This window comes from Podarcis vaucheri (assembly GCF_965113315.1).
Source record: "Podarcis vaucheri genome assembly, chromosome: 6".
In the NCBI taxonomy this organism is placed as follows: domain Eukaryota; kingdom Metazoa; phylum Chordata; class Lepidosauria; order Squamata; family Lacertidae; genus Podarcis; species Podarcis vaucheri.
This window is the reverse complement of record NC_138764.1, coordinates 18,773,738-18,789,233: the sequence shown is the minus strand read 5'-3', so window position 1 is coordinate 18,789,233 and position 15,496 is coordinate 18,773,738.

Below are 15,496 nucleotides of genomic sequence, written 5' to 3'. Positions count from 1 at the left end.
GGACATCAGCTTCCAGAGCAGTGCACGGAAACGCCATTTACCTTCCCGCCAGAGCGGTACCTATTTATCTACTTGCACTTTGACGTGCTTTTGAACTGCTAGGTTGGCAGGAGCTGGGACCGAGCAATGGGAGCTCACCCCGTTGCGGGGATTTGAACCACCGACCTTCTGATCGGCAAGCCCTAGGCTCTGTGGTTTAACCCACAGCGCCATCCGAGGAGGCTAGAGATCTCCTAACAACTCCCAGCACCCTTATAAGGATTTGGGGGAAAGCCCATTACTGTATAATGCAGGTGGGGACTTAGGATCATTTGTGTCTCCGCTTCTTACACCTTATATCCTATGGAAGAATATGGAAGTTATTTTTTATAAAGTTTGTTTTTAAAAACTTTCTCCATCTGTGTTTACAGAAAAGAGTATGCACTAAATCAAGAAAGAAAGTTTTCAGAAAACCTTTCCAAAGCAGTTCACTCAGTCACTTTTCAATCATTTACCACCCCTGTACTTTCACTAATTGGCTAGGCTTCTTTACCAGAGAAGCAAATGTCAAAGGCACTAATGACAAAACTCCTACACAACTCTCATAAAAAGAGGACGGTTTGACCCAGCTTAATTACATCAAAAGTATTAGTCACATTATTTACTTCTTTGAGCCATTCCTACGAGATAGTCAACCATAATGAGAATGTCAAAAAACGCAGCAAAACCAAATATGCATCTATAATCAACAAGGGTCGGCAAACTAAGGCCCAAGGGCTGAATCAGGCCCAATTGCCTTCAGGATCCGGCCCACAGACTGTCCGTGGATCGGCATGGGGATTCTGTTCATTTGGGCTGCGCCATTCCCCCCCCCCCGCGTCATTCCATTCCCCCCCTCTCCCTCACACATACCGCGGTGGCGCCTCCTCCCTCCCTCCTCCCAGCTTCTCCTTGCCCTGCCTAGAGAAGGAAGGGGGCTGGGCTGGGCTGGGCTGAGCTGAGCTGGCTGGGCGCCATTTTAAGCAGCCCTTTCTGGGGCCAGCCCTTTCGCACTGCTCATCTTCCCTCCGCAGTTGTTGCCGCTGCCCTGGTGCTCCTGTGAGCCAGAGAGTGGAGTGGACAAGCTCGCTCTGCCCACCCATGAGAAGCAGCGGCGGTGGTGGCTGCAGCCCCAGGGAAGGTAAGTGCAGTGGCTGGGGCTGGGGGGGGGGTGGAGAGGAGGACTACTTGCCCCTCTCGCCTCTTCTTCCAGCTCCCCCCCCCCCCAGTGCCACTTCTCTGGCCCACCACAAGATCTGAGGGACAGTGGACTGGCCTGTGGCTAAAACATTTTGCTGAACCTTGATCTACAACTACTGTATCACCATTCAAAAATATCAGGTGCTGGGGAATATAAGGTAAGAAAGGTATATGATCCAGCATTAACAGCTGGGGAATGAAAGGCATGCTACAATTGATGCCTCCTAGATAACAAGGAGGAGAGCATTCTACCAAACTATTTCCATGTTGCCATCAGAAGGAAGTCTGCAAGTCTCAGCAGAACCAACAAGACCTCCATTGATCAAAAAGGTCTACACAAGAGAAGTTGAGTCACCAGGTAACCTGGGCTCAAGTAGATCCAGGCTTTATAAGTTAACACAGTGGGGTTTTGTTTTTTAAAAACGTTTAGAGGTACTCTCATTTTGACTCAAGAAAATCACTATTTTATAGTTCAAATCGAGGGAAATAGATACAGTAAATGGACAAAAGTACAGTGGTACCTTGGTTCTCAAACGCCTTGGTACTCAAACAACTTGGAACCCAAACACTGCAAACCCAGAAGTAAGGGTTCTGGTTTGAAACATTTTTCAGAAGCTGAACGTGCTCTATTTTGAGTGTTACGCTTCCAATTTGAGTGCCACATTTCCGTTTTGAGTGTTATGCTGAAGTTTGTCTGTTTTTGCTATTTATTTTGTGTTTTTGTTTCTGTGGCTCTTTTTTTGTTTTGTTTTTGTGACTGTGTGGAACCCAGTTCAGCTACTGATTGATTGATTGATTGATTGATTGCGTGACTGTGGTACATTGTTTATTGCTTTCATTTTAGGGATCAACGTTCTCGTTAGATAGTAAAATCCATGTTAAATTGCTGTTTTAGGGGTTGTTTTTAAAAGTCTGGCATGGATTAATCTGTTTTGCATTACTTTCTGTGGGAAAAGCACGCCTTGGTTTTGGAATGCCTTGGTTTAGGAATGGATTTCTGGAACGGATTAAGTTTGAGAACCAAGGTACCGCTGTACAAAGAACATGCATTACCTCATATTACACAGCTGACAGCTCACAGTAACTTCCACATTGGTGTGAGGTTGTGTGCACTAACATCTTCCTGAATCCTCTGCTTGCTGTTGGTGTCTGTCACCAGATGCCATTAACAATTCTCCTACTCTTTTGAAATACTGCCCCTCCATGAGGGCAAACTTTCATCAGTAAAACACCACACATCCACATTCTACACTGCTTCACACATTAAACACTCATTTCCGTCTGAGACTCAGGAAACACCATGACAGGAAATGAGGCTGCCATCAGGGGTAGCAATGGAACCGTCAATTCACCGTGCCATTCAATGGAACTGATGATTCGCCGTGCTAGGGGAGGAACTAAAATGTTCAACATTTTTAGTTTCTTCTCCCGTTAGATTCAAAAAATGTTTAGGGGCATGCGTACCCTTGTGTCCTCCCAGAAAAAAAGGCACTGGGTTAACATGATCTTGAACGTGGCTTGGTAATTAATGGGCAGCTAGTGCAGTTCTTTTAGAACTATAATAATTTAATAATAATAATTTATTATTTATACCCCGCCCATCTGGCTGGGCTTCCCCAGCCACTCTGGGCGGCTTCCAAAAGAATATTAAAATACTATAATACATCAAACATTAAAAGCTTCCCGAAACAGGGCTGCCTTCAGATGTCTTCTAAAAGCCTGGTAGTTGTTCTCTTTGACATCTGGTGGGAGGGCGTTCCACAGGGCGGGCGCCACTACCGAGAAGGCCCTCTGCCTGGTTCCCTGTAACTTGGCTTCTCGCAGTGAGGGAACCACCAGAAGGCCCTCGGTGCTGGACCTCAGTGTCCGGGTAGAACGATGGGGGTGGAGACGCTCCTTCAGTGTGATATTTGTGTGACTAGCTGCCCCACACACTACCTTAGCCATTGCAGTTGTGGAACCTGGCCTAAAGGCCTGGCATATAGCACATTACAATAGTTCACGTGTGAGGTTATCAGTTCATGAACCACAGTTGCCAAGCTATCCCCCTCCAGGCAAGGAGGTATAGTTGACATAGCTACAGAACTTGGTAGAAAGCACCCCTTGCCGCAGAGGGCACTTGGGCTTCAAATGTCCTTTTGGAAGAGCACCACCAAAGTACTTATCTGCTGTTTCAGAAGAAGTGCAACCCCATTCGGAGCAGGCACGTTTCCCAATTCCCAGACCTGGGGACCATTCATCTGCAGAATCTCCCTCTCATCAGGGTTCTGTCTCAGTTTATTGGCCGTCATCCAACCTATGACTGCTTTGGGACATGGACTTGGGTCATGCATGACCTCTCCTTAGTCAAACGTTACAGAAATTCATCTAAGAATATCAGCATACAGTGGTGCCCCGCAAGACGAATGCCTCGCAAGACGGAAAACTCGCTAGATGAAAGAGTTTTCCGTTTTGGAGGTGCTTCGCAAAACGAATTTCCTATGGGCTTGCTTCGCAAGACGACAATGTCTTGCGAGTTCCTGCTGGTTTTTTTCCCCTCCCCCCCTTTTTCTAAGCCGCTAAGCCGCTTATCAGCTTATCCGATCAGCAGATAAGCCGCTAAAAGCCGCTAATAGTGCTAATCTGCTAATCCGTCAATGGGCTTGCTTCGCAAGACGAAAAAACCGCTAGACGAAGAGAATCACAGAACGGATTCTTTTCGTCTTGCGAGGCACCACTGTATTGCTAATGCCTGGCCTCAGATCAGATCTCCTGACAACCACTCCTAGTGCTTTCATATAGATGTTAAATAGCACTGAGGACAGGGTGGTACTCTGCAGCACCTAACGTCATAGCTGCCAGGGTGCCAAGGTGTGTGCCAACGTCATAAGGAAGAGTGGCAATGGAAGCAGAGTGGTCATACAACTTATTTCTCTCTCTCTCTCTCTCTCTCTCTCTCTCTCTCACACACACACACACACAGAGAGAGAGAGAGAGAGAGAGAGAGGGAGGGAGAGAGGGAGATAATTACTTCCAATTCAAAGAGCCCTCACCCCTCTTTCTTTTCATTTTCAATCTACATTTCAATGTGTCACACATGCCAGCACCATTAGGTGGCAAGACTAAAGAGGCTGTCTCATCAGCAACCTTGTTTTTATTTTGCATTTAGCAATGGCTAATGTTTATTTCAGTGATCCTAAAAAGGCCACAAGTGGCATTCATATATATGACAGGTGTCATTAGCCTGACATCTACAAAAAGGTGGAGTGACAAATGCGGCTAATTTATTGCGTTTAAATATATTGTGTTTAAAACATGAAAAAGGAAACAAGCCTTCGTTGTATTCCTGTGAACTGTCCAATGCAATTGGAGAGAAGGGTGATCCATGACATTTCAAGGCGGGGGAAGAAACCTGGAAAGTGTTAGAAGGGTTGAAAGGATACAAGTGGAGGCTCACATAAATAAGCAAATGCATTTTTTTCTTAGGTCAGGCATGGGCAAACTCGGCCCTCCAGATATTTAGGGACTATGACTCCCACCATCCCTGACCACTGGTCCTGTTAGCTAGGGATGATGGGAGTTGTAGTCCCAAAATATCTGGAGGGCTGAGTTTGCCTATGCTTGTCTTAAAAAGTAAAGGTAAAGGTAAAGGACCCCTGACAGTTAAGTCCAGTCGCAGACAACTCAGTGTTTGCGGTGCTCATCTCGCTTTACAGGCTGTGGGAGCTGCAGACAGTTTTTCCAGTTCGTGTGGCCAGCATGACTAAGCCGCTTCTGGAGCAACAGAACACCAAAACCAGAGCAGCGCACGGAAACTCCGTTTACCTTCCTGCTGGAGTGGTACCTATTTATCTACCTGCACTTTTTGGGCATGCTTTCAAACTGCTAGGTTGGCAGGAGCTGGGGCCAAGCAACGTGAGCTCACCCCGTTGCAGGGATTCGAACTTCCGACGTTCTAAACAGCAAGCCCAAGAGGCTCAGTGGTGTAGACTGCAGTGCCACCTGCATCCCTTCATGCCTGTCTTAGGTGGTACCATCTCTTTGTCCCTTGCCTCTTTACCTCCCTCCCATTCACATACACAGCCCATTCATGTTACTAACACATCAGTCATCATCATTAGATGCAAAACATTTGTGTGCCCACATTCTAATACTTATTCAACACTGTGATAGCACTGTACACAGCAGAAAAGGGAGGAAGCAGTACTATTGGTCCCTGCCCCAACATCATGCTAAATGAGTAGCCTTATCCCTGACACTGACACATTGAGGCTAGATGACTGTAGTTGGGAAGCCCACACATAGATTTCCAATGTCAGATCTCCCTCTCCAAGATTAGACTTTTCTCTCCTTAGACAGGGTTATTTAATGCTTTTTATGGTGCCTTCAAGGGACCATAACACTGTAGGACCAATTGATATTTTATTCTGTTCATAGAACTGCAGAATTGTATTTTTTTTATTAAAAATATTCAAAATTATAACAAGACATATTATCCAAAAACATGTCATCCTTGTCCCCCCCCCACAAATCCCACCCACCCCCACCCCACCCTCCGACTTCCCTCAGTTCCAGTCTTTGGCTTCTCTAAGAATGCTGTTTTCTGCATGTTACAAAGTTGTATAGATCCTCAAACTATTTAGCTGATTATTATCAATAAAAGGTTTGTGAATGTTTATTCAAAACCTGCCAAGGAGTCCAGTTTGCTTTGTTGCGTCTTCAGATACTTTGTAAAGGGTTCCCATTCATCCTTAAAGTCACAGTTATCCTTGTCCCGTAGCTTATATGTCAGTTTTGCCAGTTCTGCATAGTCCATCAATTTTTCTAGCCATGATTCTTTAGTTGGGGTTTCTTCAGTCTTCCATCCTTGTGCTACCAGAACTCTCGTGGCCATTGCCTCATACATGAATATGTTTTTCAACCTTTTTGGCATGTCTTTCCCTGCAGAATTGTAGAGCTGGAAGGGAACCCAAGGGTCATCTAGTCCAACCCCAGGAATCTTACTAAAGTATCCACGTCAGTTGGTCACCCAACCTCTGTTCAGAAACCTCCAGGGGAGGAGAGGCCACCACCTTTGGAGGGAGTCTGTTCCACTGCCGAACAGTTCTTACTGTCAGAAAGTTTTCCCCTATGATGGGGAGCCACCTTGAGGTGCTTTATTTATATCCAAATAAGCTCTATCAATATATTCTCCTTTTGTACTTTCTACACTTGGCCTGACCTGGATCTTTCAAGACCTTTGCTGTACTCACGGGTGATCATTCTGCACTAAGTTATTAAACTTTCAAAAAAATAATAATATTGCAGATATATATCAACTTACTTCTGGAAGTTAGGCTAGAAAGCTGTAATGAAAAAAGCAAGCCGAACTGGAAAGGCTTAATAAAAAGGAATTCAATCAAGACAGTGAGGAGCTTTCGATAGACTCCTGATCAGCCCCCCACCCCACCCCATACACACACATAACAAACCTTTGACCCTGGCTGCATTCGTGTGGATAGTTGGTCAGCATTAAGCAGGAAAACAAAATCTGAAGCAATTGCCCAGCAATGTTCACCATCACCTGATTTAGACTCATTTTTTCAGGACTTTAGTTCTGTACTCCATCTATCCTCCAAACCACCCCACAATTTAATAAGGACCAGAAGTATGCAGTGTAATTAACCAGTAACTTGGGCCATGAATCTTACTTAGTAGAGTCATACACATAGTGTGGAATTCAAAGTTGTGCTATGATGAACATTCTGTCTGCACAAGGTTGTCTGCACAGCTTGCCTGGTGGAATAAGTGTTCCTTCTCTTCCCCCTTTGTGCTGATCTGGGGATTCTCCCTACCCCCCCCGCCAGTCAGTTTCAGGCATGGGGCAGTTAGGGGAAGGAAAAGGGGAAGTCCTTGCAAAGGGGCTTGTTAAGTGGATCATGAGGGATATTTAAAGTGCAGTCAAAGCATTCATGAATTTGCTAGGTTCAAAAAAGGTAAAGTACCCCTGGACGGTTAAGTCCAATCAAAGGCGACTACAGGGTTGCTGTGCTCATCTCACTTTCAGGACAAGGGAGCAGGCGTTTGTCCACAGACAGCTTTCCGGGTCATGTGGCCAGCAGGACTAAACCGCTTCTGGTACAATGGGACACTGTTATGGAAACCAGAGTGCACGGAAATGCCACTTACCTTCCCACTGGAGCAGTATTTATCTGCTTGCACTGGCATGCTTTCGAACTCCTAGGTTGGCAGGAACTGGGACAGAGCAACAGGCACTCACCCAGCCACAGGGATTCGAATCGCTGACCTTCTGATCAGCAAGCCCAAGAGGCTCAGTGGTTTAGACCACAGCGCCACCCACATTCCTATTAAATTTGCTAGATAGGCACATGGTAGGTGTTCATATAAGGAACATACAAACGGCCTTATCCAAATGAGCTGGGCAAAATTTCAACTGGGGTGTTTTAAACCTATTCCTATCTCAGGGGAATTCCCTAAACTAAGTATCAGGAAAAAAGTTGCATACACATAAACATCCATTGCATTATTATTGATAAGAGTATAACCTGACTAATTCCATACCAGCACAACTCCCCCTTTAAATGAACACTTCACATCACAAGAAGATATATCATGTACATTTCAAACTCCAGTCTTTGTAAATAGATACAGAGAACAATTGGTCTTTTGGGTGGGGTGGGGGACTAGCAAAGCGTATAAACTAATTTGCTGCACCAATGCTTGTAATTAATGACTTCTCGGTCTTCTCAGACCATATGTAGCACGCTACTCCTGTAATTTCCCCAGGTCATTTGTAATACATTGCTTTGGAGGCAATGAAAATGCATGTGTTATTGCAGTTGTTTTCTCTACAGCAGAAACTGGGAGGCTGGATTTTTATTGGATGTTCTACATCTTGCCAGTGAGGAAAACAAACAACAACAACCAAACCAGGAAGAAAACTAAGTGTGTGGTCTAAAGTACAATTAAACAAAGTTGGTTGCAAGACCGAGAAAGCAATGAGCAAAGCAGCCCCTGAGATGGATTGTGTGGGATGTAATCTGCTGGGAGCATTCAAGTGCAACATTCCTTGTTTTGCTAGAGTGGACATGCAAGGGAATGTTTGGTCCAGCCAGTCAAAACTTCCTGTTCCTCCTGGCCTGGAGCAATCTTCCTTGCATGTGACTAGTGGGTGGGCATGACCTTTCCAGACCTGGTAAAAGACCAAATCACGCTGCTACCATTCTCTCTTCGATCTTCCTTTTCATCCTGCAAACTTCCTGGACTGCTAGCCTGTAGTCACTAGGTCAACTCCCATATGGGACAAATCTATTTGTACATGTTTGTAACTTGAAGCCTAAAGCTGGATGTCAGGGAACTGACATCGGAGCAAGAGGCGAAGGGGAGGCTCCCAGATGATGCTGGCGAAGGACCCAGCAGCAGGGGAAGAAACAGCTCAGTGGAGGGGGAAGCCAATCAGCGCAACACCAGGGATAAAGGGGGGCAGACGGGGGAATTGGAGAGAGGGCTCTAGGACTCTTCACTGGAAATCAGTGAGGAGAGCCCAGGTCCTCCGCTACCCACGCCTTCCCTGCGCAGAAGACTCCTGCGCAGTGAGAGGAGGAGGAGACTGGGTGTCAAACAACTTTTATGTTGGAAGAGGTTCAAGAAACGCCCACTGACGGATTCTGCCAGTGACTGAGGCAGCCACCATGAGAAGGGGCTGTGCAGTCAGAAAGTTTTACAAGGCAAATTAACCGAGAAAGGCACCAGTTTCCGCACGAGTAACTCATACCCATTACACCTGACTTCAGGGATCACACTGTGCTCATGAGTAAAACTATTTTTTTTGTTACTTATGAATAAGACTGTGGTGTCTTTATTCTTTTAGGAGGGGTTCAAAAGGGGATATTACCAGGAACACACAACTCAGTCTGAGCTAGATTGAACTGTATAATAGTAAATGGCTCAGATGAGTCAGCAAATTGTTTTCTTCTGTGTGAGAAGGGGAATGCACTCTGCTAAGTGAAGAAACTTGCTAGCGCAAGTTAGGAAGGATATTAACAATATAACCTCTCCTGCCACCCTCAACATTCCCACAGATTGAAGGATCATGACCCTGATGGAGAGATACTGATCCACAATAAGGTGCTAGGTAGGACTAAAGCAAGAAAAGGGGGGCTACCCTTATGCTATTCATATAATCAGTTATCAGTAATCAATATATCCACATGCTCACACATAACAGGGCTTACAGTGATTTTTATAATCCATTTTGAATCAAGAAAAGCTTTTGCTAACTGCAAACTGCTTGAAACCGCAAGTCCAGACACCGACCTTTTGCCTAGTACTTTTTACACCCTAGAGAAATGGGGAAGCCATAAATCAGAAGGCGATGGTACAAATCTCCCCCTCAAAATCCAGGCTAAAATGGTCCACGAAACAGGAAGGGCCAAACCACAAAAAGACACCCTACATGAGCTAATGCATTGGGGAGATAGCGCCAGGAGATCCCCTCCCTGAAGTCTCATTTCCCTGTTCCATCAAAACTAGAGAAAAGGTCAGACTGTACGTTACTGTACAGGAAAACCGAAGTTGGAGAGTGAACTCTGCGTACGGCCAGGAGAATGGCAGATGCACGCTATTGGTTATTTTTCGCTGGCGTTTGTGATTGTCTCATGATTGTCTCATGATCTGTGATGCGCACATGTATTTAACCTCAGAACCTGAATGCTTCAGGGTCCCAGTCTTTTGGAAAGGATTCCAACTGGGTCCATTATTGCTCAGCCATAAAACCTCACCTTCTTTTTCTCCAAATTGCTGTGTCTGTCTGATCCTTGTTTCACTCTAAGTGGGTACCACCTAATTTCACGTTGCTTTAGGACCAATGAACCACAGGGACAATGGCTTGCCACCACAATTCAGGGGGCCATTGCCATGTGATGTGCTCATGTCATATTTACACACTAGGCAATGTGCTGATGTGTCAACCACAAACCACGTGGTTTGAACATGTGATGTGGATATGTCAACATGGGATATTGAAGGTGTCCAGCCCCCTCCTTGAAAATTTAGGTGGGTCCCAGAGTCCCTTGCCCCCCACTAGCTAGCACCCATGGATAGCCACAAGCTGGAGCACTGGTATGAGAATTAGATGGACATTCACATTCTCATCACGAGATGGATCCAAAATCATATCTTGACCCACATTGTAGAATACTTATGTTTCTTGGCATGCTTTTCCTCATAAGGGAATGTCTAGTGATGGCCTTCCTTGTGTAACTAAAAAAATCCTTACAAAATCTTGCATTTTTGCAGCAAACGGAGAGTTTAGAAAACCCACATAGGGAGGAAACCTAAAGGATACGGGTCTTCTGCATCTTCCAATATCTTCCACAGGATTGAGTTATGTATTGTCCAAGCTGAACCATAGGAGTTCTTCTGACTGGCAAGAAGCTTTAATAGTGAGGTTGCCAATCTCTATTAAATTTATAAGTTTTCTCCCTTAATGCATGTGCCTTTGAAAGCTTTCGGAAATAAAATAATACCAAGATTGCTTTGAACCCTTTATAAATATATTCTCTGAAACTAACTTGTTTGGATTTTTATTTTATTTCTACAGTCAGATGCCTCTCACCGTGAGGCTATGCCATGATATTTATGCTGCACCAGCTGAAATAGCCTTATAAGACACTTCGGTGCGTCTCAGTATGGAGGGGGGGAAATCCACTCCAGAAGAATTCAATCAATTCCTGGGAGAACTTTGTGATGTGAGGAAATAATTGAGTGCTTGACATCTAACTTTATAGGTCAAAGCTTGAAAAGGCAATATCTCAGCAATAAACTGAGATAAAATTGTGGGATTTCTGTTTGGGAGGTAGACTTGTGGTTCCATGAAATAGATTGAATCTGTGACCTGGATTGCAGAAAGTGCTTAATTTCTGTATAAGCAGAAAACAACTACCTCTTGGCACATTCTTTCCAACGGTATAGCTAACATTGGTTGCCAGGTAGAAAGCCCAATTGATTAGTGGCGTGGCAAAAATCCATGATTTGTACAGTCATACATGGGAAGTTGAATAGAATCTGTTCTGGAAGTCCGTTCGACTTCCAAAGCATTCAGAAACCAAAGTGTGGCTTCTGATTGGCTGCAGGAAGCTCCTGCAGCCAATCAGAATTCGCAGAAGCCTCGTCAGACGTTCAGGTTCCAAAGAACATTCACAAACCAGAACACTCAGGGAAGTTTTTAATGTTTAATAGACTATTGTATTTTAATATTCTGTTGGAAGCCACCCATAGTGACTGGGGAAACCCAGCCAGATGGGTGGGGTATCAATAATATATTATTATTATTATTATTATTATTATTATTATTATTATTATTATTACGGGTTTGCAGTGTTCAGGAGTCAAAACATCTGAGTACCAAGGTGTTTGGGATCCAAGGTACGACTGTATTTCCAAGAATGGAAATCTTGCAGAAAAATGTCACACATATTGCAACTGTTTTACAAGAAGTTACAGTAGAGCCATAAACCCTTGCGCTGGAGGGTGGGACCTTGAGAAAGCACTTGCCTGTTTCTTAGGATGTTTTGCAATTCTTTCGATTGCACAGACCTAATCTGGATGATCAATAGCATGCTGATCAGCAATTAAATAGGGAACTTTGATTAGTGCAAGCTAGACTGGATGGATTAATAATATTTAACCCGATTTCGCTTTTAGAAGGGGATGCAGTGCGTACTAGTTAAACCCAATAGGTGAACAATGGGTAACAAGTCTGCATTGCAGTTTAAATGAGAAATTATGATGAGGAATACCAACAATTTTAAACCAGCCTTGTTAGAGGGGTGTTTCGATTGCAATTTGGTACACTGAGCCTAGGCATCTGCACAATACTCTTTTTTATCGACAATGATTCCCTTTAATATCAAGGACAATTTGTATCTAGTGAAAAAGATGTTGCTGACCTTCTCTACAAAGGATGGAGGTGGAGAAGAGAACCCCAAATCAGATTATATTTGAGCAAAGTGATATATTTCTGACTTACCCCCTTTGTATCTACAGGGCATGTCACATGCAATTTAACTGAACCAGGTGCCTATTACTGCTTTCCATGGTTGTTTGTCTCTAATGGTTGCAGTGTAACCCTTTTAATCCACCCTTTGCTTCATCAGCAATCCCAAAGATTATGAGCTTCCTGGCTTGCATTCAACCTGAAAGCCAGGCTTAATGGTTTGTCGACTGCAGTCTGAGCAAAAGTGTTGGTAGGCATTGCTGTGAACCTGTGGCTAGATGGGTGGATGGGCTTTTATACTTTTCTGGATCGTGAGGGGGTCTGTAAGTAATACTGCCATGTCAGGAAAAGTTAATAGACACTATTTGGATGACTTTGACATATTTTTAAAAAGCTAGAATACAACAAAGTCTGTGCTGAAAAGATCCCTTCTCAGTTGACTTACCTGGAATAAATTACCAGTTTAGGCATTTCTGCTCTACAAATTACAAACCAGGCAAATAAAGCCAAAGCTGAGTATTGCAGCTTTGAATGGTGTTATGTACTGAGTTGAATAGGATCCAAAATGCAGCAGTCTGATTGATCCTAGAACAATAGGATCCAAAATGCATCAGTCTGATTGGTCCTACAACAATAGGCTTCAGAATGCAGCAGTCTGAATGGTCCTAGAACAATGCAGCAGTATGACTGGTCTGCAGGAGCCACCCAATCCAGCTCCAGATGGAAGCGAATCCACAGCCTGATTGGCCTACAGGAGAATCCCGGAATTAGCCAATCATGTGCAGCCCATTGTGTAAATAATGTATAAAAAGCAGATATTGTGGGGGAACTTCCATTCCTCCTCACCACTATGAGCTGAATAAAGAGCATGAAATCCACTCTCGACTCCGAGTATATTTCAGATGTAGAGAGCCCCAGGTTCTTATTCTCTGGCATGTCCCAATAAAAAGGATCAGGTATCAAGTGATGGGAACACCCTCCCATCAGATGTCAAGGAAATAAACAACTATCTGACTTTTAGAAGACATCTGAAGGCAGCCCTGTTTAAGGAAGTTTTTAATGTTTGATGTTTTATCGTGTTTTTAATATTCTGTTGGGAGCTGCTCAGAGTGGCTGGGGGTCTAAATAATAAGTTGTTGTTGTTGTTGTTGTTGTTGTTGTTGTTGTTGTTGTTGTTGTTGTATCTCTGCCCAAGACCCAGAGAGCAATTGCCGATCAACACAGACAGTACTGGATTAGCTTGACGTGGTATACAGACAGCTCCTACATTCTCCAGGGCCCCCCTCACCTAATCTTCTCCCCAAAGGCCAGTTTTCCATGAGCAGGAAGTTCCTTTTTCAGAGGCACATTTAAACATTCACTTCTGCACGTTCGTATTGATGAAACCCCGCTCTGAAGCTTTCCCCATGTGAATGTGCCTGTGCGTATAAACACACCTGCAATTTCAGCCACTCCAAAGCATTTGATCTCCTACAAAATATATTTTGAATTTCCTGAAAGGATCTTTGTGTTGTGGAAATTGGATTTGCTTTTTCAACCATGAGTTTTGATACATTTCCCGCCGACTCACTTCTCAATCTTTATTGCCATTATGCTGTGACTCAGATTATAAACAGCATCCAAATGAAGGTTGGGGGGGGGAGTACACCTGACTCCTCCCAGGTTTTGGTCAAGTCATGGCTAGAGACCAGTGAATCTGTCGATTTCAGTTTCTCATTTTTCCACTCTGAGAAATCCTCTTTTAAAAATTCCTCGTGGAAAAGTCACCCACATTTTAGTGCGGATTTCTTCTAATGTATACATTTCTGTATGCAGTTTTGCCAAGTATGCACAACGTTGCAATGCAGTACTCCCTAAAATAACACATTTGAGTTAGTTGGTTTTTGCCCCAATATATACCTTTTCTTTTCTTTTCTTTTCTTTTCTTGGCACATGTTACTTGGCTGGGCAACTGCATAGAAAAATTATGAGATCTGAACATTTCAAAAGACAGCTTTCTCTTAGTTCTTATTGTTTGGGAAAGTGTGTTCTCCTTCATGGAGAGCACGTGTTGCAGTGGGGGCTGCCAGGACACTCCAAAGTTGGGGGGGGCGGGCTAATTGATCGTTGGCCACTGATGCGATTGGGCTTCCCTTGTTGTTGGGAAGATGTTAATGTTGCCATTTGTTGCTTGACAGCCAGAAATGCTAAAACTCCCTGCACGAGGCTAGGGCTTCCTCTTTTCGCCCCGTGCATCGGATTGCCCGTCCCTCCCTCCCTATATTTAGGGTTGTTCCCTTTGACCTTGCTATGCCTGTCATGGGGTCGTCTGCTTTGGAGCGGGGGCCTGGTAGGAATTTTGTCCATCTGGCTGATTGGCTGGGGCCATTTGGCTTTTGCCTACTGCGTAGCAAATCATCAAAACTTGTACGGTTGCGGTTAGGCATTGGTTTATGGTTTGGTTGGGTTGAGGGGCATGGATGGGCTGTGCAATGCTGCTGCTACAAGGGATTCCGTTAAAGGAATCAGGGGCTAACTATTGCTTGTCCACCCTGTCAAGGGGGCTCGGGCCATGCAAGAGCTCCTGGTTAAATTTGGGGAAGGCTTAGGGCAGGTTCCCTGCTCCGTCGCTACCCCCAAGTGTATTCCCCTTTTCTGACTTTCACAGGCATGTGGAATGTCAGTCTGTCCCCCAAGGGGGGGGGTGGAGATAGTTGCAACCAATGCCTAAGCAACCACTCACATTTTTGTATTTTAATAATGTTGTGGCCAAAATTATGCCAAAAACCTTAAACAAAAATTTTCATGTGATGTGTGAGTTATTGGGGTGGCCCTGGGGACCTCGACACACAAAGTGTAAATTAGGTAGGCTTCTTTTAAATGCAGACTGAATCAAAGTTCTCCTGTAGCCTTCAAAAACCAAAAGGAAAGTGGACTGGGCCTCCTCCGCGATGCAAGCTTTGTCACTGATTGCCTTCATTTGTGACCTTCCTTAAAAAGCATATGAAACACTTTAGATCTTTAGCCAAAGAAATGCTCCTAATGCACTGGGTTGTTGTGACCTGTTCCCTGTGCTTAATGAAATCTGAGTTCAAGTGTAGGCAGTACATTGTTGTTATACAAAGGGAGCCAAGTAATTGCTTGAAAGAAAGCAATAAAATGAGTCATAATTGTGCTGTCTTTCACTATGGCTTGTCATAACTGATTGGATTAATGGGCTAGTCAATAGCTACAGGCAAAGCAGGTAATTTCAAACATACATCAACAGTGAACTAAGAAAGATTATGCACTTGACATAAACAGAAAGGCTGACATATACAGTTG